This window comes from Bombus vosnesenskii, unplaced genomic scaffold, assembly GCF_011952255.1.
Source record: "Bombus vosnesenskii isolate JDL3184/JDL3185 unplaced genomic scaffold, Bvos_JDL3184-5_v1.1 scf7180000013305, whole genome shotgun sequence".
NCBI classification, from domain to species: Eukaryota; Metazoa; Arthropoda; class Insecta; order Hymenoptera; family Apidae; genus Bombus; species Bombus vosnesenskii.
The window spans coordinates 136,522-162,746 of record NW_022882954.1 but is presented as its reverse complement, the minus strand read 5'-3'; the positions used below and the strand labels follow the sequence as shown (position 1 = coordinate 162,746).

At 40.1% G+C, this 26,225-nt stretch overlaps 1 protein-coding gene and 1 long non-coding RNA gene across 2 annotated transcripts in view; one reads left to right on the top strand and one right to left on the bottom strand.

The window, feature by feature from the left end:
- Nucleotides 1-1,647: 1,647 nt before the first annotated feature.
- LOC117234449 lies at nucleotides 1,648-9,203 on the bottom strand. The gene is made up of 3 exons (XR_004493527.1): nucleotides 9,047-9,203; nucleotides 1,945-2,123; nucleotides 1,648-1,835 (listed from the first exon to the last, which is right to left on the bottom strand). It is a non-coding gene; the product is annotated as an uncharacterized LOC117234449 (long non-coding RNA).
- A 397-nt stretch (nucleotides 9,204-9,600) lies between these two features.
- Nucleotides 9,601-26,225, top strand: part of LOC117234448 — a 53,873-nt gene continuing 37,248 nt past the window's right edge. Inside the window, exon 1 of the mRNA XM_033495652.1 lies at nucleotides 9,601-9,891. The gene's annotated coding sequence lies outside the window, so the exon portion shown is untranslated. The remainder of the gene's footprint in view (nucleotides 9,892-26,225) is intronic.

Below are 26,225 nucleotides of genomic sequence, written 5' to 3'. Positions count from 1 at the left end.
CAAGAAGCAACGTCGACGGCAGTTTCGATAGGATCTCTAGCTGGAATTTTCTACGATCGAATCAGGAATGCGGCGCGAATCGTTAGCGGAAAATGGACATTAAAGAGGTACATACGTAAGTATAGCGAATAGCGGATCAGAACCTATGTATGCACACAGCCATATTGAAAAGGATCGGTTTCCGAAGGAGATTTCGTGACAGTTAGGAAAGAAAGTTTCGGAGCGCGATTCGTTTTCTGCCGTTAGTGGCTTCTTTGCTTCCTTTACGGTCCGTGAGAGAGCGGACCCACCTTCTGACAGGTGGAATGCGGCAACCTAACATAGCCGTGGGGCCCGACAATCGCGATCGCAGCGACGCGAAGCGACTTGTTCAGGTATGTGCCTTTGCTTTGCCCGCGACTCTTGTCTTTTGCCTTTTCTTCGTTTTGCTTTACTTTGCTACTTTCCTTCCCATTCCTTTCCTTTCCTTTCCTTTATCTCGCTTCTTTCGGAAACGCGATTCGCTGGGAAATATTAATTTTGGTAGATATATCGGTTCGTTTAAAAATTATGCGGCGAAGTTTAAGGAAAATTTAAAGGTAATATATTTTCGTAGAATTATCATATTTTAGAATTGTATCACGTAAACAGAATATACACCGTTTCTTCGGGTGATTTTCTGTCATTTAGTCGATAGCCTTATGATCGTTAATTCGAAAAATTCGTTTGGAAGTTGCGAACCCGATGAGAATCTTTGGTCGTTAATGTGTAATAAAGAAAAAAAGTGTGTGAAGAAGTTAGCTACTCTTATCCATGATACGGGAGTGAAAGTAAAAGATAGCGTTATGCCAGAAGTAATGGAAGTAACAAAAATAATAAAACGAAAGTAATAGCAAGTATATATTTAGCTGATGTTCGCTACTTGATTTAATTCTCTTTTCTAAAATCTTCTTATATCTCTATTAATTGTAAAAAAAGAAAAAAAAAACGCAGCTTCTGTCGCACGAAACACCCTATATACGCTAATATACACGCAGCTAACGCGTTATTTATTTATCTAATATTCGACTATTCTCGAGGTGATTATTACAAACATGGCCTTAATGACACAACGTCTGACTTGGTCGCTTTATGAGTTCTCGCGGTCACTGTACACAGCAATTGCTGATGCGCTAATATCTAAACATGGCATAACAGGCACCTGTTTCATCCGCGGAATGTACACGCAAAAAGTGGTGAATTACGTTATCCACCAAGATTATTGCACAGTACGTAAGAAAAGTGAAAAATCGATTTTCCAAGTGTTGCAAATATCTCGAGGCTTTTAGAAACGATTGCTCTTTAAATATTACGTTAAACTTCTTTTCGTTTCGTGCAATCATTTTTATGTACTTCCAAAGGCTCGATGTTGTAGCTTTGACTTTCACTCGTTGCACTACTTTCACCCAACCTGAAATGCGTAAGAAAATTTCGAAACGAAATATCCTACTGATATTCTTGACGATATTACGCTTCGTTTCATTAATTAGGGCTACAATGATTTCGAAGTTAATATTGGCTGGGTTAGAAAGTTGATGGCGAAATTTGAAATTTTAAAGGCGATGTAGTATTTTCATTGACTTATCATTTTATACACCGATATATATATATATATATATACATACATACACACACACACCGATCCTTTCCATGACTTTTTGCAATTCATAAGGAATTTTATACTGTACGTTTCGCTATTTCAGTGTGCTGTTCTAAGCAGATTATTAAACCATGCTGCGTTCCTTCAATCGTTACATGACAATTCATTTCAATAAATAAAAGCTGTTGGAATCCCGGTCGGTTTTCGCTCGGCATCTCTGCAACGCGATTTATTCGTAGTTGTATCGTGGTTATTTCAGCGCAGCTTTGGTGCTTCGGTATTCGCATAAAACATAGAACTATCTCTCATGTTTAATTGTTACTCACTGTACGTGGAGGTAGCAGGTACTGACACGTTAGACTACCAATAGTCTCAGTGGTGATAAGAGAGGTCCATGCGCCACAGACTGTTAGAGCCTTGAGCGTGAGTACCACAATGCAGCCTTCTCTCTAGCAAAACGAGAATACACGTGTGCGTCGTTTAACACGATAGTAGTCGTCAATGACTGCAACAATAATAAAAAGAAATTAATAATAGAAGGAGAAACGCAAACATTTAACGTTTTGAAAGGATATTTATACATGAAATTGGAATATCAGTTACATCGTAATATTAATGCGACAATAATAACATCGATAATTCATTCACTTTGTCTTGACATTTAAATTTTCCCTCGAGAGATACGTACATATATTATCGTGTCAATATTTAGCTAACATACTTGAAATTTCCGCTGTTACAAGAAAACTCTATCGTATTTGAACATTCTCATATCGCAGAATGTGAGAAAAAGCAAAGGAATTAAATTGTTCAGAATCTGTTTAGAGTTACTTGTTCTTTTGGTGGAAATCGTTACAACAAGGCGCGTGGTCGTGCTAACTGATGGGAATTTTCAAGGATGCAGATGGAAAGTTGTATCGGTACATTTTTCGTTATTCTCAGAGGATCAGAGAGCTTCTTCAGAATGGATCGATCGGCGAATTTAGTACGGATCATATACTTGGAACGAACTAGACGTGTTATCTTGTAAGCAGTCTTGTTAGGTCGTTTATACGTTGTACGTTGCATGATAAATCCTTTATCGTAAACTCACCTCTACGATCGTTATACCTTTTTCGATCGTTTCCATTTATATTCTCCGGATGTCAGCGTGTATCTGAATATGTAAGCGGAGTATCCGAAGAAGGAATGTACGTACTATGCAAAAGGTAGCTTTTAACACATTTTATCTGTTCATGTATGTTTATTAAACTGATTCACACAATTTTACGGCATATTTTTCTTTTATCGAAAGATTTTCCAACGAAATTAAAAAAGTTCATTTGTTCAAACTACTTGCAGTTAACTGTTGGCAATTAACAGCTTTCGTTCGTACAAAAAGCTTGTACGTTGATAAGCGCCGGAAGAATAAAAAAAAAATGTTTGAACGTGATATACATCAGCGCCGTCCAAAGTTGTCTGCCGCCAGAAAAACGCTGTTACCACCATCGTTTATTTACATCTTTCGCTTCTCACACACGTATCGCGAATCATTTCCAACGTTTACTTGGTGAAACTGCGGAAAGGCTATCTCGTATCCGATTTCAATGACTTTGAAATATGCGATAGAAATTAATATTTTGAATAACTTTTTCCTCTCTCTCTCTCTCTCTCTCTCTCTCTATATATATATATATATATATATATATATATATATATATATATATATATAACCTGCGTGGTCACGCTTAGCTTCCGAGTTGGTAAAAAACTGTCCGTACCACGCGGTAGGCGAATTCTGACTATAATCGTGCGTCTATTACAGCGTACGCGTGAGTATTGGTTGCCAGTCGCCTTATCTTCCGCTTATAGAGGGTCGGGCGAGCTTGAAGCACCGTGCACAACTGTATATCCGAGACTAGAGATAGAAGGAGAAAAAGTAACGCGAGTAAGAAATGTCTATTACAACTCGATTAAATCGATTGGGCTTGGATTGGGCTGAGATTTTTCAATCCGGCCGCCGTGCGTGAAATAATAACAATACAATTAGAAAATGCATATAAGATATATATAAAAGAAATGTATAAAACGTTCAAAGTATCGAGTACGTGATTTAGATCTTTATTTATATTTCTATTTTTTTAGTTGTGTTGATAAAAATGCGATTTTGTATAAAAATCGTACGGTGTTAAAAAATATCAAAGGTTATGATTCTGTCTTATTTGTAGTTTGCGTGTAGTTTGCGTAAAGTGATTTGTAGTTTGCGTTCCAAAAAAAGATCTATAGAATAGCAACAGCGTCGAAGCTTATATAATACACGTACGCAAGTATATACATGTAGATTCGGTGCTTTACGCTATTTTAATGCTGTTTTTTTAATGCTCGTAATAAAATTTCCAGTAATAAATAGTACCGTGCACGAATGAAAAGTCATAAATATCTACTTATTAATTTTCAAGTCGTTAATTATAGACGCGAACCGCGTAAAAAAAAAGCTTTAGAATCTAAAATACATATCGATCACATCTTCTAGCGACTCGAGGCGAGATTCCAACGTTTATCTAAATTATTCCATCGGGTTTAGTATTCGTGGCGGAAGTTTATCCAAGTTACGTAATTCTAGACAAGTCGGAGAATATAAAGGAATATACATCTGTTTGTCGGATGCTTGAAACATCAGTAAACATTAATGATGGTAAACATTGGGAGGGGTAGCCGTCACCGTTGAAACGGAGGACGATCGTTGTACCGATGACGAGTGTCGCTGCGACACTGCAATCTATTGTTAGAGCCAGATAATTCGAGAGAGATAAATGGCATTACCGTTGTCGAAATGCAATTATGTTATGTTAAAAGTAGCTTATGAAAGTATTGAACACTATGGATGATGGAAAATAACGTTCGAAACAAATGTCGTAGGATTCCGAGGAGAGCACAGTTGTGCCGATATTTATTTTATCTTGCAACGACTTTGAAAATCCCAATGAAGCTCAGAAAAAAGGTTTATACCTTTGATAGTTATTAATTTGGGTACCATGATATCCTTTTATTCGAAATTCACGCATCGATACATACACGCGTGGCGAAATTAAAACATTTCATATCGCGTGTATCACTCTAAATTGAAAATAATAAGATTAACGTTTAGCCGGATTTCCTTCGAGCTCGATCTATCTTTTTTAAAGGACGAATAGGAGGTATCGACCGTTCGACAAACGGTTAGACTAGCTGTTAAATAAGATTATTGATATTACGTTAATCCGTTGGACGTAAATACGATTATTCCGAAGCACACGATAAATTTAAATCGTAGAGTAACTATTAACGCGAGCCTCGTTTCCTGATGGCTGTAAAGTCATATCGTTCGCCGCAATAACTTCCTTCTATATAGCTATACGCGTTCTCTCTTCGAACCTTTATCTAAAAAGTTACAAACACCTTGTTACCTTGACATAACGTTACTGCCACGCCTTTCACCATGAATATGTATGGAGTAGGTCGAGGATCGTTAAAATCTACCGACTTGTTAGGCACCTTCTTTTTTTTTCATCTCCGTCTACATAGTCGCTAACTTTTAGAAATTTCGCTCGATTAACTTTTATCGAACGTTTGCACTCGAATCTACAAACTTTCAGCGAATACAACGGATGGCACGAGCTCACGGATAAGTCATGATTCAGTCATCCCGCGACCTTCCAATTTGGTTAATCGTCCATGGGGTCAACTCGATTACCCGATCGTCTGTCTGACAGTTTCTCTCCTTCGTCCGTCTTCACCTTCCTCCGCCGTTCTTCTTCGTTCTCTCATCCATTTATTAAATTATTCAGCAAATAAAAATAAAAGCAATTTAAAATTCTTACAATATATGTATATATATACAATATAATTGCCAGGCGATATTTTTGGAAATTTAGCTTAACACGTCTGGCTAATTTACCTTTCTGCAGAGAGATTCTGTCATTTGCTATTTTTTTTTTTTTTTTTTTTTTGTAACTTGGATTATAAGAGTTGATAATATGTTTGATTCTGTCATTTGCTATTGATCTTTATAATCAGAGAAACAGAAACAGAAAAGTTACACAGTGCTGGAAAATTGTAGAGAAGAGGCCGGGGATATGGAATCGCGTTCGCGTGTTGTTTCCGTGCCTACCTGCAAAGAAACTAACGACGTGAGATCGTGCCCTCTCTGACGCCATTCGACTCTTTGTATCCGATTATGAGTTCTAAACGTACCGTAAATAACGCCAATACAGGAGCCAGTAAAACTTTTTCCATCGTTCTCTCGCGACGAGTGAACAAATTTGTTCTTCCGATTTTGAATGTCAAAGTTAGACTCGATGTTGTGCGTTAGCTTTTTTACGCCAATTTGTAGCAAACCGAGGCTGCAGAATCACGCTGTGGTAACCCGCGCGTATAACTTCGACGCACCCTGTACAACACGACGATCCAAAATTGATGGAATTTTCATAATGACGTCTAACATGGTTGTTTTGCAATTTAAGATCGCCAATAAGGTTAAACGATTTTGTAATGGTTTGCCACGTTTCACTTGGCTTTTTGTAAATACGTAATATTACTTAATATGCATGAACGGAGGTGGTGTATTTTGTATATTTATAAATGAATTGAGTTTCATCGGTAGTTACACTTGTTCGAAACGTTGAAAATTCTTTAAACCATTAAATCGCATAATCATCGATACGTAGGTATTCAGTTACGTTTCTCCTTCGACAACGTAATGGATTTTCGATGCAACCAACAGCTGTTAATTAATATCTGCACGGTTGCGCAATAACGAACGTACACGATCTCATTTCGTTTTCTTCGACTTTCCTCGTCTTTCCTCGCACAAATATCGACGAATAGTTTATCGAATAGTTTGCCTACCAGTAAATGGACAAACGACATTTTGCAAACAAGTGGAAATCGATCCGTTTCTATTTTATTTAACATTCGACTCGCAGCTATTATCGTTTCTACGTGCGACGCTACGTGCCCTCGCCGTGATATTCTGCACGCGGCTCGTCCATTTCGCGATTTCGTGGTTTTGCAATAATACGTGTATTAAACGAGTGTGCAGGTCTTCGGTCCGTACCCTCGATTACTCCAGGAACCCACCATAAACCTAAACTTTTAAGTTTATTATTTCTGTTATCTGTTTATGGATGGTCCTTGAAACAGCCCTTAGATTGTTATACGTTCTTACTAATTACGGGGAAAGCAGATAGTTACTTAATGGGAAAAACCCAATACTTGACTAACGAAAAAGCTGGTTTTTCCCCATAAACGATATTACCTACTAACCGCGTTGGTAGGAGGCTTTCTCCTCCTATCTTCATTTATTAACATGACCTATAACCGATGCGACAGAGCAAGACATACGTAATAAATTATCTATTTATCTAATAAAGATATGGCATAAATATTAGCACGTAAAATAATTATATCCTAAAGACTTATTCGTACCGTTCGTATCAGCATCGTATTATTAAACAAATATTTATAACGCGGCCTTTTATTTTTCTATGACTTTCTTTTACTTTCAAATCACTAAAACGGGCGTCGTGCTTCGCTGTTTCGTGCGTTTCGTTTAAATAATACTTGGAATATCCAGGCCGAATGTCCATCCGCTATGCAATGCAGATTGTTTGGCGGGGACGATGGTTGGCTTAGTGGGAAGCAGTTAATACACGTATACCTATAACTCGTTTAGTTCTATAATTCTAATTCTTTAATAACAAATAATTTGTATTTTCGACCGATCGCGAGTCGATCGATCCCCTCATTTCCGTTAAGATAATAGGGGTGGTTGTTGTGGTATAACGCTGCGATCAACAGGGTTATAAAATATATATTTCCAACAACTTTGTACAATAACACAAGTGAGTAATTCCGCTGCTTAAGATATATGCTTAAGATATCTGCTTAAGATGATTTAGCATATAGAGATGCGATACACTGGCACAATATTCGTTGGTGGTCGAGCAAGGCTCTTAGAGGTTTCGTTATAGTTGACGTAGCAATAAGGAAAAAGAAGTAACCCTAAGCTAGGCAGTATACATTGCTTCCGATTGGATAAACGAAGGTTGGTGGACTAGGAAGGGTCTTGGTCGCCCTCGATAGAAAGTTGCTAGTGGGAAGCATAGTACGTGAGAAAAACTATCTTTCCCGTGTCAAGCTGCAGTAGACTTCTGTAGCTACAGAAAATGATTTAGAAGCAAAGATTCTGTCTGAGTTCTGGCAAGTTCGGTCTGAAGGACCTTAGCTAGCAAATTACCGAGATTTACGATGGCTCCTTGAGACTATCGAGAGTACGCAGTAAGGATGAGCGGACATCTGGTTCCCGTCTGGCCCGCCGATGTGTGGCTTGGTCCAGGTAGAGCGTCGTCCGACGTAACATAATCCTTTGCAAATAATTTTCTGCTATTTAATTCGTGCATTTTTTCAAACTTCTACATCAAGGGTATCGAACGTAGAGTCGGATAGTAATGTTGAAAAACCGTAGGTCTCCAGCAGACGTTGAAAAAAAGAAAATAAGAAAATAATAAGAAGACCGAATCGATGAAAGAAAGAGTGGAATAGTCGCGGTCCGATAGAATTTCTATTTACGACTGTACGCCTAATTAAATGGTACGATAATGTACGATCTTGCTGCGCAATAACGACATCCAATAGACGCCTTTGAAATCGAAGCAAGTACAAATGGAAGAAACGCCGTGTACTTTCACCAAATTACAAACGACGCACGGCGAAAGTCGTTATTCTTTTATGTCGTCGTACAAAATTCTGCCAGAGATGATGTAACGTCACGAGCTTTCTTTCGGAGAATCCATTTCTCCATTTGCATACTCCGTGCAGCTATTGCGATTTGTTTTCTTTTACCAGACTCGCAGACGAATCGCACGGATCTCGATAGAAGGAATTATTCAAAGTTAGCTAGACGGAACACTATTTTTTGATTATTTTTTAAACAGCGGTATTTTTTGTTTTCTTTCTTCTAAAATGGATATTTTCAGTTTAGTTTCTGAGATCGGAACGACAATGGAATAAAGATATTCGACTAATCGATACGATAGTTCATTTCTATTTCCAAAGTCATAATCGGTAAGGAAGATTCGGGAAGGAAGCAACGAAGAACGAATTTATTTTATCGCGTGACTTACGATTCTAAATCTACTATATTAAATGAAAATTAGTCAGATTCAGACATCGGATTCGATATCGGATTATATCCGTTTAAATAAGTTGGTGGGAAAATTGCTCGAAAATGTAACAAGGTTCTTTATCGATGCATAAATGAAACACGAATGCAGTTTATATAGTAGAATCGTTACAGTAGTACGCGCTTTATATGGTAGAGCTGGTAGATACTGGGAAATCAGCAAAATATTTGAGATTTAATTAATCGATTAATCCAATCGAATCCAATTCGAATGCAATGATAAATACCTTAGTAGCTAGTGCGTGCTTCTGCCAATTTTCTTCTTCTACTTACGATATACGCACAAATGTTTGCCGAAACTTTAGAAAACGTTCGAAAACGCGAGATTCGGCATGGCATCCCACGTAGAAGATGGACTATTGACTGTATCAGATTTTATGGACTCGCAGGTTAGCGGTATTCGAACGCGACGAGTATACGTACATATATACGTGCATAGTATATAGGTACATAATTTTTCGCAGTGTTGCGTTAGGTTGATTGGGCGTGCGCTCCACTCTATCGTATCGTAGAGAGGTAGTAGGAGTAGGAGTAGGAGTAGGAGTAGGAGACGAGACAGCGGGAACGCGAGCCAGCAGCTCCGAGCGAGCGCATCTCATTCATTCGTGGCGAAAAAAATGCAGCTCGGTACCAGTTCCGCCTCTATTGTTCCTGACCGCAGAAACGCACACGAACGATCGTGCAATTTAGCCAGGTGTACGGTGTGTATACGCGTACGTACATACATACGTACATACGAACATACGTGCAAGGTGGTCGGCCGTCGACCAATCCCGTGGTGAGTAGTCAGGCGCCGTCTGTAGTCAAACGCTAACGTCGCCAGCCAGCGGCACACTGGCGACTCGTGTCAGTTCGTGTACGACCGTCGTGCGTGTACCATCTCTGTCACTCGACACTTTTTCTTCTCTTCCGTGATTTTTTATCAATTCGTTTCTCAGCGTGGACGCGTTTCGAGGTACTGTCAAACAAGGTGACGAGGTGATCAAACGTTTTGTGATCGAACGTGACTGACGACCGTGAGCAACCGTGGGAGGGCGGGCGGTCGGTGGGGAGAAAACAGTGATCGTATCAGGTAGGCGATTTCCTTCGTAATTGCGAGCAAAATGTTGCAGCGAACAAACTCCTCGAGTCCATTGGCTCGGCAAAATGTCTCTGCTAATGCTCAGAGTTCGTTAATACGTGAATCGACAGGGGTTGGAATTTAAAACGGCCGTGTTTATTTTCGGAAAGTAAGCGTGACGTGCGTTTTCTTTTATACGTGTTTCTTATCCAAGTAGAATTTCTCACAAATGTTTTTACTTGGTGAATCAATTTGAAGCAAAATCTGGATTCTATTAAAAATATCTATTAAATATATCAGTCTGAGATGGAGAGGAAGGAAATGTGTAATACCGTTTGAAAAACGTTGCTTACGGGAAAATTGTCGTTTATAAGAAATAATTCAAATTAGAATGACCGTCGTTAAAGACCATGTTATCGATGCGACGCGATGTTTAAGAATGCAAGAACACGACGACGAGCATTAGATTGATCGCGGTTCTTTAACGAACAAATGCATAAATTAATTCTCATAGATAAACGATATGAAAATAACGTAGATAAAAACGACGCGAGTGTTGGATAACCATAACCGTAACCATATCTATTATCATCTATCCACTAATAATACCTATTGAAGATAAAATTGCCAACAGTAATATTATGATTTTTGTTTTTGAATCGTTTTGTTTTTTCGTTCGTTCGTTCGTTCGTTCGTTCGTAATTAATGTAGAAAACGGGGCGAGATCGATCGAACTGTTCGGTGAGAAAGTAGCGCGTATACATGGTTTACATTGATTTTTCTTCTTTTGGGTTACGTCAAATATAAATGATCGTAAAATATGAAAACAGCAGAGCTAACGAATCGTAATAGTTATTAATTAATCGTAATAGGATTAAAGAAATCGGATCGTAAAGAAATAGGATTAAATACGTAGGAAGAATTTTAATCGTAAATTCGTCAATTTAACGCTTATCCTTGTTTACGGCTCGAGAGATGTACATTTATTTTCCAATAGTTACGTCGATTATTAAACTATACAAACAGATCGTGGCGCAGCACCTTTATAAAAGTTTGATTCTTCTCGCTCTTATCGTGACGTTTTAATTTTAACAAAATCGTCGTTCTTCTATCGAGTCAACGCACAACTTCTTTTCTCTTAGGAAGGAGAAGCTGTTGCGAAGTATTCCGGATACGCCGTAATTTCTATTGAATTTTTCATTTACGCTGGCTTTATCAGAAAAGTCGTATCGCTTTTATGCCAAACAAATATTTTCTTCTCCTTATCGATATTTGACCGATTAGCATTATTACGTTGTCGGTTAAGCAGCACGAAGATTTTCTCGATCAGATAAGTTTGCCAAAGATTCGAAATGACAGATACGCGTTGATCAAGCTGATAAACGATACGAAGAATAGATAAGCTTAATATAAGTGCCTTAATGTCGCATAAAACATTTTTTCTCAAATATTTGATCTTGATCCGCAGGTAAAGTAGCTGCTGCGCGATTTGAACTTTTCTTTCGAAGGAAAACCAGATATTTCAAGCGTTTTGTCATTACCACCTAATGACAAAATCCGCGATCACTTGGTTGCCAACCCAATATTACGGGGCAAATTTTATACAACTGGATATACTTTTTTGTATCAGGAATCGATAAATTTACAGAGAAACGCGATTTTTATTATCATCGTACTCGATATTAGACGAAAAGCAAAAAAGAAAAAAAAAATGTTTCACAGGCAATCGAGAAAGATCAGCCCAATACCAACAACAAAATGATACTTGAGCGAATATCTTCGTGTTTGAAAATAAAGATACGGAATATTTTGACACAACGTGATATTTTTGATACAACAACTATGCGCGTGTGTAATAACAGCGAGCAGGATTAACGGTATGCGAAACATTATTCTTCTATACGTTTGTCTCTAGTAATTAACCGCATCGTTTTTCTGAACATCGTACATCGAAAGAAACATCGTAGTCGATGGAATCGTATATTTTATTCGTCTAACGCACATACCTTTCCTAAATAAGAAATAACAAGCTAAATGAGCTGATGATAAATAACAATAGATGAATAAATAAGTGAAACATTGAAATATTAATGCGTGTCGCTGTAAACATTAACAAGATAAGAGTTTCTATGGAAGTAAGCGAGGCAACTTTCTATTTTACGGTATAATAAGTCGAAATTGAAGGAGTTCCGTGTCGTAACAGTTATCGCGATCAAAAAAGGAAAAGCACGCGCGTCTGCGAGTAAATAAATAAGTAACGTGTTTCGAACGAAAAAGTTAGATCGTGGTTGTGATGGCTGTGGCGTCCTCTGATTAACGACGTTACGCGGATATTTGTCTTTAGGGAAGGAGAAATATCCGCGTTAGCAGGTGGGGTGTTGGATCGGTCTAATTTAGAGAGGGCCAGTGGTAGGGACGATTTCGCTCTATTTTGCGGCGTTACAACCGGTGCGTTCTCTGTTCGTTGTTGCTGCGAATGACTCGTGCACCTCGTGCGAGATGCGCGTATTACAGAATAGCAATTACAGAAGGAAGTAAGAATCGCGTGTGCAACGAGCATGTACGAAATTAAGGATGAAAATGAGCTATGTCGGATGGTAATCGATAACCATTGGTGAGATGCACGATCTCTTGGAATCGTGTACGCAGCGAGGACATTCTCCGATCGAAATGGATATGGAGGCGCTGATCAACGAATCGTTTGGATGCGCTGAACGCGTATAAGATGGAATCGAATGGTACTCGATAGCACGTCCTTGTTGCCGCGTAAACGCGCAATTTCCCAAGCAGCCAGATATCGAGGAGATAGATGTCTCGTTTTAGGATAACGAGAACCAAAGTGTTTTCTAACGCGCCATGTATTTGTTGCGTGTGCCCCGTGTACCAGCGCAGTGTTGTTAAGTGCCGTTATCTGCCTGCAGCTGTACATTCATAAATAAAGAGCACGACGATACGCGCGCCTGTTCGTTAATAACGAGCCCTAAACACGATGATAGATCGTCTAATCGTAACGGTGAGATGGTCGCATAATTTGTTAACGCTGTGCAGCCAATAGAATCGGTACGCAATGACCACTGGAAAGATATTCCGGGGATAATTTCGCACATACCTATCGTGCTTCGTGCAGATGATTCCCGCTTTACGTCATTGGCCGTGATGTAATTAACCGCGCAAGTTAACGAGCGGCGATCATCGAGCTGCAGCGTGCACGGTACATACGGTACACACGGTACACACGGTACACACGGTACACACGGTACGCACGGTACACACGGTACACACGGTACGCACGGTACACACGGTATACAGGGTGGTGCGGTGTTGATCGAAATTCACGCGGAATGCCGCGGTATTCTGCTTTTCTCGCACAAATCGAATAACATTTTCATCGCCATTAATCCATCTAACGCGACTGCGATACGATTGGCTGCGTTCTTTTCTAAATTTCGAAATTTCTTCCTTTACAGTAACGTATCTTTTCGAAATTAGCTTTTGATCGTTTAAATTAATAAAAATGTCGATATATTTCGTTTATAAACGAATAACTATATAACAGAATAACTATATACAGATACGAATAAATCCGATTTTATTCTCGTATTCTATACTATGATTATTCGTGAACAAGATTTTGCATCCTTTTGCATCCAGTGTACCATTTAAATAAATATGGTACGTGCTACGACGTGGTTTCTGTATCTAAAGTTTCTCGAAGCCTCCGAGTTGACCACCTGCGTACACGACGCTCGCTCGTATTCTCTTACTAACGTCTCTAATAATAGAAACAACGTTGATCCGCGAATAATTACTTTTAAGTAATACGAGTACATACGAAGAGCGAACGCGATACAAAACAAAGGAGAATTTTAATTCGTCGAATGATAAATACAAACGAACCATATTAATCGAAAACAATAGAATATACGCAACATGTTTGATGCATTTGTTTCGCTTGAATACAAATGCGAGTATTATCAGCTGGAGCAAAGCACGCGAACGAATTACTAAGCCTCAACCACGCAACGTAACCTAACAAAAATCGAATCGATACGTAATACGAATATAGGAATCTCTATAAACGCGAAATCTGTTGGTGGATAGGAAAGTGGGATAGGAAATGTGTATAAAATCGCACGATATAATACGTTGTACGATATAATACGTGATACGCGCGTGATATTTACATACGAATAAAAAACGGCATCTCGTTTCGTTCGCACAAATATAAAGATACTTATACGTATGTAGGTACGTAAGTGTGTAGAGGCTGCCGATCGTTAGGATTGCCTAACGATCCAATGATTATCTTTGCCACGATGAGATTCTCGCTCTATGTACACGTACGTATCGATCGGTACAAGCGTGAAACGCGTGTCTATTTCTAGTTAGTTCGTGTACTCGTAAACAATAAAATTGGAGTAGAGACGCGCGGAACGTATCTAGCATCCAAAAATATTTATCAGCCGCTGGGAAACAAAATCTGGCTAGAAACGTTTCAGATTTACTTTGCGCTCTCCTCTGCGAAATTGTAAAAGGGAATGGGCCGATACCGATCCGCGATTCGCGGAATCCCAAGGACAGAACATTCTCGGATAGCCGGTCTCGTGGATGAATCGTCGCTGACATTCGTACATCTCCGATAGAATCCGTGGAATTCGACGTATCGAGGCATCGGCGATAATTTTCGCTGAGACGCAAAGCGCCAAACGAATCTGCCGTTTCGTTTTCATCGTAGCCTGAATCGTATCGTATCGTATCGTAAACTGTGTCGTAAACTGTGTCGTATCGTTGTATCGCATCGTCATACCGTATCGTTATACCGTATCGTCGTACCGTGGCATTGTAACGTAGCTCTAGTGGACCTGGTGTCCCGATGGAATTTCCGACGCTGCTATGTTATAGCGCCGCGAAGAAATTGCTGACGCTTTTCCCTGGCATACTTCCTCGAGAATAAAAAAAGAAAAAAAGAAAAAAAAAATAGCCAGTAGGTCGGCAGGGATTCGATCTTCCGGTCGCTGCAACAAGCTCGACAGGTTGCAACGGGGAACCGTTACGCTGGCGAGACGAAGCAAAATGCAGAGGAAACCGCGAAAAAGCTACGCGTCGAAGCCGACTCGTGGCCGTGCGATGCTCGTAAAGTCAAGTTTACGGTAGACTGACAACGAGACAAGGACTTTGCGCAACAGTTATGCTCGCTATTTCTCGCGTGCCGCGAAATGCTAGAGAAAGAATATCGTCGGCTCGACGTGCAAAGAAACGGCCCGATCAACTTGCACCGATTCCATCGTCACCGTTTTCTGTACAAAGTTTCTTATCTCGAAGAAAGGTATATGGTCACAGGCAACGTTTCCTTCTCCGATCCTACGTACATTTCCAAACATTTTCTTATTAGTTCTTTGCTCGATTCCTTTTTCGAGGAAAAATGTTTTCTTGTAAAACGATGTTTAAAACTTTGTTTAAAACTTTCTTTCGCAGAGTCTTCCGGTTTTTACATAAGAATTTCATATTTTTATATAGTGCGTACGTTTTAATAGGGACGATTCGTTGTTTAAGCATAAGAAAGAAACTGTTCATGGACTGTCGATACTGTTAATCCCAGATAGCGCGTATAATCTACCGTTCGTGTTAACGAAGCGTAATTTATACCAAGTTAATGACACAGCCGAGCACGAAACGCAACTTTTCCATACGTACAATCTCTGTGAGACGATGAAAGATTTTCTTGACACAAAGTTCCAATCGCCACGGTTTTGCTAATTTTTCAAGCTTAACGCTTAATCGCGTAAATCGAGTAAAACATGGTAAATCGCTTGCATTAGTTGCTAATAGAAGCAATTAGAAATTTTCTATTTAAAATTGACCGCCTGTAGAGCGCCGCGAAGCATCTGTGCGAGACAATTACGCGGCTAGCAATTAAAATTCTTCCGTATATGAAGAATTGGTGGATAATATAGCGGAGATAGTTCTGCGAACATGTGTGGTCGCGTGACTACTGGATCCCAGTTGAACGCATACGATTCGAAGCTTCTAACGATTAACTTTTACGAGAAAAAGTGTAATTAACATTTACATCGCCTAGGATTAAACGACTGTAGTAGAGCGATTAACCAAATCGTTTTAGCAGAATGAATACGATAATTTATTTTCGCCGAAGAAAAAATCCTCCTTCTGCGCGCTAAGCCGCGTTGCGAGTTTTCAACTTTCTGCAGTGACACGAAAGAACGCGGGGACGGAAGAAGGTCTCTCGATTCTCTCGCTGGATCACACGAGTCATTAAGCTCGGCGGTCATTACGACCGGCGAGAAAACCTCGTACTCTTGTAACGATAGATTCGATTATCGACCGTTTAATCCCACGACTCTTTCGCCTCTTTGCTCCCTCTCCTCCCCCCTTCCCCCTTCCTCACCCAATCTGACGGTTCTCCCAGTAGGGAGTACGCGCAACGGAATGAATTTGGTTTCGTCGCCGACATCATCGTCCAGACCCATTAGCGATTAATCGTAGCCCGGATCGCTTCTTTCCTCAGCCGCGCCAAATTAATAAGACGATCTTGGTAATTGCCGCGAGCTACGCGAATCTACGTTCCACGGGATTACGAACGACAGGTAGCTGGCGTAGGTTCCGATGGCTTTCTCTTTTATCGAGGTTTTTCACGCCAAGCTTTTCCGTCACGGTCTCTCGATTCTCCCGTTCGTTGTCTGGTCCGAACCGAGGGAAGAAAGCGTCGATTATTCGTTCTGCGCGATATAACCGGCGTAATGATATTAGTTTGCATCGACTCTCTTTCACATCTATAGACGAGATATCTCGTCTGCCCTTTCGTCGAAGCCTGAAACGTCCGCTTCATCGATTTGTAAGAATAATACCCGATCCGCCCGTTTAAACAGCTTAACCAAGATCGGACACTATCGATAGAAAATATTTGAAAAATAATATCGGTTATCAGCGTAGAATCTTAATTTCTTATAATTCTACGAAATAATGAAATTCGTTTCGTCGTGCCTCGCTGTCAAATAACAAATTGCCATCGTAAATATCATCGCGAGCATGCAGTAAAGACAATCGCAAGTAAGACAACGGTGATATACATATCGTGGTAAAATGGCGCGTACTAGTGCAGAAAAATGACTTTTCCGATTGTAGTATAGCACGATTCTTGCTCGTTATCATCGTTCTACTCGCCGGTTATATTACGCCGCGCACACGTGTATCGAGCACACGTGGAATCACGCAGAACCACGCGGAAAGTATCGGGCCGATCGTTACGCCTAACGAATATTTTAACGTTAAACCGGTACAGCGTGACTTTGTCGACAACCGAGCTCTGACGTATTCAACCGCTGCTTATTAATCCGGTGTGCCACTTGCTCGATACTAATCTGGTAGCAGAAAGAATTTTATCGCAAGACCGATAGAACAATTTTTATTTAAACGCGTAGCTTTCCTACAACTGTGCTTCGATTACCAACTTGTGCAAATTAATATTTTCCACGCGCCACCTCTTAACCAAGCGAAGGAAACGAGAAAAATCAGCGATTTTAAATCGATAAATGAAATATAGAAATAAAACGCGCCATGTTAACGTCGGACGCGTAGATATCGATACTCGTTACCTTCTAATTTCAATATTTCGACGTCACGAGACCGTTCTCCGCTTCTTTATCGTGGCTTTGACCCGTTCGTAACGTCCACTCGTAATACGAGTCTCAAATACAGGAGTCCAGGAACCTTGGCAAATGGAATAACGTAAAAGAGCCGGTACAATACAAAGCTATTATATTTTTAAACTGTTATCTTATTTCGTATTGCACGCTCGTATCCGTATCTCGAATTCCCACTAAATTATCCGAGTAGAAAAAGTAGTAAAATGCTACGTGAACATTTTAATGGAAAGAACGTTGTGCTTTTCTCCATACGTTTCAAATAATATAGTTTTTAGATATATCTCACGTTCTGAGTTTTTTATTACAGAATTTGACGAGTTTTTAAATCTATTAGATATATTCGTACATGCTCGCATATGATATAACGACGAGTTGTACAAATTATGCCGTTGCATCGTTTCCTTCCTAACGTTTTTATACGAGATTTTGTCGATTTCCATGTACTTTTCCATGTATCTTTTATACGAAACAAGAAACTATACTACAAATCGCTTATTAGGTCGTCCGATAAGCTCGTTCCGCTTATTTCCTCGTTATTTTTAAATTTTCAATATCTATACGATTCCCATTATCTTTAAACGTTCGAGGACTTGTAGGATCAATCGACTCTGTTTCATCCATTGAACGACGATTTCTGCTGTTCCACCGGATACGAATCGATCTTGAATCGATCTTAAATCGATCGCGTCGTACGTACACACGTACACGTACATGTATATAGGTGGTACGCTCTTTGCAAAGAGACGAATCGCAATTTCCTAGAATAGTTATCGATCTCACAGTTCACTAATTCACGGTTCGAATCGTGTCTGAATAACGAGAGTGGACAATTGTTTGTTACATTGATCAAAATTACGCGTTTTTTTTCGTTTGTATTTTTCATACACGGTTTTTCAGTATCATGAAAAATATCGCAGACTACGTGTATAACGTACATCGTACACGCATACTCTGATCAATCTGCATTTATGTATTGCATGTAGCTCGTAAGGCGGACTCGAGAAACGGCGTGCTTCCGTCCACTGATCAGGTGCCGAGCGTTTACAGCGTAATTACGATAGGAAACGTTATTGTAACGCGATTTCATCGTAGGCGTAGCTCGTTTTTCGGATTAACGAATAGATTAACGAGATGTGCGGTGTGAAAAAAGAAAAAAAGAAAGAAATAGGAAGAAAAGAGGTTACCGTTCGACTGGCTCGCCGCGATACTACCTTTTTCTTCTATCGCGTGCAAACCTTTCGATCTTTCTTTACTCATACACACGCATGCTCCACTTTTCACGGTACGCGTACGTAACGACTGTGCGCAAGTTCAAGTTCTACCAGTTTTCTCGAAAAAACGAGTAGCAAAGTCACGGAACTCTTAAAGTCTTTTTCCCGTGGCGGAGAGGCGAGAAAAAATCGGATATATAGTAGGGTGAAAATCACTGGACTCGGTGAATCGTCGGATGCCGTGAGACGTAATTTGCGTTGCCGCGGCGACCACCGTCCTTTCATCTAATACTTGCGCGAATTTTTTTCGATCAACGATTGGGAAAACGATCGTGTCTGGTAGCTGGTACACGCACGGTGCGCTTGGTGCATTATGCATTAACGATCGACCCACCAACGGATACAGGCCGTAGCACCACGGCACGTTGTATTACGTATTTTTCTCGATTACACGATGAAGCTGTTTGCCATCGACCTCGTACGCGTTAATTTATTTCACTAGGGGCTCTCGTCGCTGATAACAATTTCCATCTACCCTTGCTACCGTGCTGCGTCTCCACGTAAATTGAAATTGCTAAGCGTTGCCAGTTTTTCCTCGTACGGATTTGCGCGCTTTTTCGCTTTAAGCGACCGCATTGTCTCAAAGGCAAGGTCTTGATTCGCTTCGACGCGATATTTTTTTCACGTCTTCTTGAAATCGGTATTACGAAGATCGCGGTGAAACTGGCGATAGCCAATTTGTAATTCGTAACAACGATCACAGGCAAAAACATCTCTTTATACCTCAAATTGCATAGCTGTTTGACATTGTTGAAGTCATTGTCGCTACTACCTCACAGTCAATTTATCGAAAAATCATCGAAATCCGTGAAATGCACGAGATATTAAGTTACATCGTTGACGAATAAAGGAAATTACCGCAGGTAGAATCTAAAGAAACGAGGAAACGATAAGAAATATGTGGCGGTAATCGGTCGCCAAGTTGTTCGGCCGATGAGAGACAGGCTACAAATGTTCGTGATCGTGATCGTTGGCCCCGACGAAAGATAAGTGACCGGTACACGTGCGGAAGTAGCTTTGAAGGACAAACTGCAGGGTGTATCTACCACGTGTATCGTAAGTCCTGCACGTATTTCTTTGCCTCGGATGGCGGGTCGTGTATCACTGGATCATGATTCAGCGATGACTAACAGGCAGTAAGCCGGCGATCGTTATGCGAAGATGTTGTTGCTGTTGCTGCTGCTGCTGCTGCTGCTGGCAGTGTTGTTGCGTATCCCGTATAGTTAGTTGGGTCGTTAGGCCAGCCGATTAGACGTTAGTTAGTCCCGTCTTTAAAGATGTACACTCACGTACACGTGGACATACGTAACGGATATCTGTGTATATATATATATATATGTGCGTGCGTGTATGTATGTATGTATATATATATATACATACAAAAAGTTTATATTTAGTAGCTCACAAAAGTATTTGAATGCTCGTAGAAGCTTTTGCAAGTTTTTGCTGGCAAACTTTCTCAAACAGCCTACGTATATACACATAGATGAACGTACGTACACGTACGTGTCTCCACCGAATGAAAATCGAAAGCATCCTCGGGGAAATTAAAATTGGGTTTGTTATCGGGCCTGAGTCGCGACGCGCTGGCCAGCGAAAAATGTTCTCACGGGTTTCAAGGAACGTTAATCCTGAATTTTCATTCTGTTAACCGCCGCGTAACTCTGGTGCGCCGCAGCCGCAACCGAATGCCATCGACCTCTTCCTCTATATCTTTTATGCTCCTCCATGAAATCCAAATTAGCTTGGGGAAAATCGATGTTTGGAATTCGCCTCGACACAGATACCAGCCGCACGCTGTCGGCATTTCGTAATCGGCGAAATAGAATTTTCAAACGGATTGAAATCCACTGTCCGTTGCTGGAACCCGGGCTCAGTTGCCGGAACAAATGAAAGATATCCGCTATTTTATGGAAAGATGCGCCTCGCTCTACCATTTGCCTCTCTTTATTTCGTTCAGTATGTTCCAACGTTTTCGTTGGAAGCGCAACGTGCGATGTTACGCCAACTATCCGGTGCTTTTAATCGCATACGTTTGATCGTTCCGCCTTGGAAATAGGTGCGAGCAAAATTTCAAGCACCTCTTAAGCAAATTGCTTCTGCGTATATATTCTATACCGTTTAATCGAATTTAATTTAATCAATTTAATTCAAGTCGAATTTAATCAAACACCCATCGATTAATATAATAATACGTAGTTGGTCGATTCGACCAGGTGTGTCCACGCTTTCGTCAAGCTAGTTCCAACTTCCTTCCAACTTGCTAATCGTACAGTTTCCTAGTTTCTTAGTTTCTTAGATTTGTTATCTCGTCGTTTTCCAATCACTCACGCCACTTTTCTCCTTTCGTATTTTAAGTCGCTCCTATTTCTGTTTATTCGTAACAGTTTGCAACGTTGCTTGCGACAGACTTTCACATTTTTGTCTTTTATTTCAGAATCTTCTCTTTTTATATCATTTGAATCGCAGTAAACGGACTTGAATGTTTACTATTTCAAACGTAGATATAATTATTTCAACTACTACTTCTTTTATTTACGCTTAAAAAGCGCAGATACGTATGCATAATGATATTTGAAATGGCCGTTACCATAACCGATACCGTAAACAAACCGATATTTCGTTCAATTATAAGTTTAATTGCAATTAAAAGATCGAAACTACGTGAAACTGTTATACATTTTATTTAAATTCCAAATGAAGTTTGCCAAGCTCTACTGGCAACCAACTTGTGCATCTGTTAATTTACAATTTTTCCATAGAAACTCTCGAGCATCGTGTACAGTCGTGTACAGTCTGAAACGTACGTTTTACATAAAATATGTTAATTAAAACTCGTTACTTTTATTTTATAAATTACCTAAATTACGCTGTCAGAAGCAAATGATTAGGCGTGCAGGAAAATTAAATTGGTATCGTTAAATAGAGATTCATGATATATGATGTAAAAAAGACTAGCCAATTGGAACGATTCGAATTAAAGATTCATCGAGCAGGTGCAGGACAGTTGCAAGAGGTAGAAAAAAATAAAAGTAGAATAAAATATGAGAGAAGTTTCTTGTGCGATTCATAACTTACGTAATCTCGTGGAATGAGCGAATCTAAATATCTCTGATAAATTTATTTAATCGTCAAATATTACGAGAATTAGGAAATAAGTTGTTGGCGCGAATCGTGGATGATGTTCTGCATCGACGACACGTTGCAAACGACAGTGCGAAAGATTCGTGCAAATATCTAATAAACAAAATATCGGATCGAATGAGAAAGGCTTGGATAAATTTGCCGATACGCGTTCATCTTACCTGGTAAATTGCTTCCTTTAACGTGCTTCGCGAGGAAAATCCAGCGGCGCAATACGCGGCGATCTTACAAGCCAAAGATCGATTCTTCCGTCCTTCGTCGAGGTTAACTCTCGTTTAACTATCGCGTCGAATGAAAAACCAGTCTGTTCTCCTTTTTCTATCTTTACCTTGTTTCTTACACAATGCGCTGACATCGTTCGTATTCCTTCGTTCGTATTCCACGGCATTGGAAATAGATTGGAAAATATCACTAGTAACTCATCCACGTATCCTTCCTCCACGCTCTCTCGTCTATTTTCATTTCGTTGTTTACGCGTTGTTATCGCGTTGTTATCGCGTCAATTCCTGTCCTCTAATATCTTATTAGCGAAGTTGAAATCATCGAAACGAACGATTGCTTTCTTTCTCGAAATTATCTTTTACGTAACAAGTATTAACACGGTCGATAAAACGTAGCCTATTCAGCGAATACGTGGAAAATGGAGCAGCGATTCGAAAGTGGGTCAATGATTTTATCATCTTGAAAGTAGAATAATTCTATTGTCGCGAAATTCGACTCGTTCTCGAGAAATGGATAAAAAATGAGAAATGAAAATTTCGATTTAGAAGCAGTTATTAGACACGGCCGATGTTAAAACATTTATATACTAGTTGCTAATTGCTTTTTCAAACGGAAACAAAAACGTGTTTCGGTACGATCGTCAAATTTCTTGCGGTCAGCCTGGTTGCATCTTTTCTTCGACCTTATCGCGTATCTCGCGCCTTGCGGCTGCTTTTGCCGATTCCGAACGGAATCGACCGCTAACAAATTTCGCCAATCTCCGCGCGATTTACAGATGGGAGATTAGGCAGATAGGAAAGATTAGAAAGGATGGAAGATTAATAGCGAGGAGAAAAGGGTGATGATAAGGGGAAAGACGCGGTATCGATCGTGTCATAGACGGTCACTAGTACGAATACTAATAGAAATAGAAAGAAAAGGCAGCGAGTGATTTAAAACGAGACAATCGTGCTTTACTTTTCTTTATCACGTCGAACATGTAATCGTGTCTGAATCGTGGCTTCCACTCATAAATATGTAAATTATATTTGTAGGAAAGTTTCATTTCGACTGCGGCTTCTATTCCACACCCGTAAATTGCCGATTATTAAATACAAATTACCTAGAATATTCGAATATTCCCTCTTTTAATAAAAGTAAAATCGATCGATTCTATTAATTCCTTCGTTGCATCGGAAAAGTCGACGAGACTCGGTTCTCACGAGACAAGCGACTTTTCTAAATTCGTTTATCCGAAAAGTGAGCGTTCCCGGCTGTCGCGACCGGCGTAGTTGCAGATGATATTGTCGAGGAAAATCCATCGACGTTCCGCGTAGGAGTTTCTCGCATTTCGAAACCAACGGTTTCTTCGAATCGAACAGATTTCTTGGCATCGAGTCTCGTTTAAAAGTCCGTAAAAACGATTTACGCGATCGTCACGGTTTTATAAGAAATTTTTCATTCCCGCCGCGCCACTTTCTAACGCGGCGTAGATTTTTCACTGGCGGCGAAAACAGTCGTGACTGATATTTCAATTAAACGGAACGAACGAGGGCTAACCTTTGAAAAAACGTCATTCGCATCCACGGTAAAAATAGGAAATTGCGGCTAGAAAGTAATCGATTTCGATCGCAGCTTTGCTTTTACGCGTAGTCAGACATTTTACTTTTATAAAATATCTTACTACGTGTATCTTACCTGTCCGTCGACGCTTTAAACACCGCGATCGGTACTATATCATTCTATCGAATATTAGTTAATATTTCTATCGAAATCTAAACTGTCTATCAAAGAGTAAAAAACGAATACGAGAAACTTGAAGAGCATTCGACGATTTTATAAAATTGCAACGTAGAAGCGACTTTTCTTCTACTATTATCCGTTTACTTCTTCGTATCTTCTACTATTATTCCAAGTTGTTTTTGTCACGCGTGAAATTCGTAGTCGTCGTGCGTTATCGAGAGTTAATTAAAAGTCAAGAGTAAAAGTTGGATCGTTCCATCGTGATCCGCGTCGCCTATTTGTATATCGGACTTGAGAAATTTCACCGACTGGCTCCGACTGCAACAGACTGGAAGGAAGCAGATCGAATGCCGAGTGGTTGGAGCTTAGGCGACGAAACTTTTAACGATATCTTCCTGTCAGGTGTGAAAACGCTAAACACGTAAAGGAAAGGAACGGACTTTCCTGCAGGTGCGTGCGCCAACCGGAAACAGATTAAGAGAGTTTAGTCACGAGCTCGCATCTATGCGTTTTCTAATGCATTTCCCTGTCCCTTGTTGCGTTTGCGTTGTGCATCGGCTTATAAGAATCGCCAAAAGCACGCATTCGCTATTAGAGAAACTTGCATCGTTAACGAAAAGAAAGCTAAGAAACGTACGTGTTCCGTCCTGGAAACACGGTTCTTTTTTTTACCACAATGTGATACGTTCCTGCGGTACTTTTATATATCTCTTAATTACTATCCTATATCGGGTTTATAACATCAGGATCATCAGGATAATATACATATATTATTAAAGCGTAGATGAAATCTAATTAAAGCTGTAGAATATCGAATATTTTTCTTTCCAGATGTTATCGATCCTTTGTATTTTCATTGTCGATCATCGACCTGAAACTCCATCAGTTTGGAAAGATCGTTTAACCTTTTCTCGAAATATTCTCCGCTGTTACGAACGAGTTTCGGAGACATTCGTAAAGATCCGTTTAAACCGCACGCTCTGTATACTCCCATGCCTTTACAAAAGGGGAAATAGCCGGTTATTAGCAGGCAATTAGATTAGGCGTGAAAATTTCGCGATAGCGAATTTCATCGATATAATCGAGAAAAATGATTCGAAGAGTAATAAAGTTTCAAACTCGTTCGACTTTAGTCGGATTTTAGTCCTTTTGTTTGCCAAGCTACTCGTACAGGGATCGAATGTGTCGCGTTTAAACACCAACCTACTCGTTTCTTTTGCTTTTTGTGCTCGCTATGTAGCTACTTACTTCGTTCGCTCTCGTACTCGAGTTCGTCGCTAAAATTAATATCGATAAAGACGATAAATGGAATAAACGTGGTAGACGCCCGCGTCTCCCGTTTCTACCATCCTGTGGAAGAGACGCTCGAACTCGTATTTCCCTTCCTCTCGCCGGCTTATTAAAATTCCAGCAGCTGAAAATCAACCTCTGGCTTTTGTTTGGCCTTTGAGTTTGTCTGGACGAAAATGCAAACGGACCAACCTGTCGCTGAATTATAATCTGTTTCGAGGAGAAATTCTTTCCGTTCCTTCTAACCATCTTCTTTCTTTCTCATGGCTACGTACAGTTATTACATACAGTTATCGATATAGTTACAGGATTCGAGTGAGAACGTTTGAACGTTTATGACGGAAAAATGAATAGAAATCAAATTTTATCTCATCGATTCGTCGTCCGTGCGAAAGAAAAGAACGCAAAAACTGAGAATCGTTGACCTCGTCGGTGGATCTTGTTGATCACCTTGCCGAGGCACGAAACGCACGTTGCAGACGAAAAGAAATCCTGCAGGAAGCGATCTTGACTGTCCGTTCGAGGTGAAACGTTTTCACCGCGTTCAACGTTTCACCGCGTTCAACGTTCCACCGCGTTCGGCGTTCAACCACGTTCGGCGCAGAATTTTTGAAACTAAAATTGACTAAATCATCGGCAACGACCAACTGCTTGCGTGACTGAAAGCGATTTACGTTATCCAAGTATCCTTTATAAATATAAATAAAATACAAATAAACCTTTTGCATTAAGCTGATCGACTTTCTTAAGGAATGTGCGAATAATATGGCAGAGCGAAGCCAGAAACGCCGCCAGCAGGCTGATCGCTCCATCTTTTTTCAAACGGTCCATGATCTTGCACCTCGATCGCTTTATAACCGCACAAACATACACGCTGTAGTATATAACTCGATCGTAACTGGAGCACAGACGCTGTAGAAAGTGGTCTTGATTTTTTATCGTCCCGAGCCAAGTCCCGCTCTTCTATACGTCGCTCGTGGCGCGGTTTTTTCAATCGGGCACGTTCGGATCACCGCCATCGACTTTTACGTCC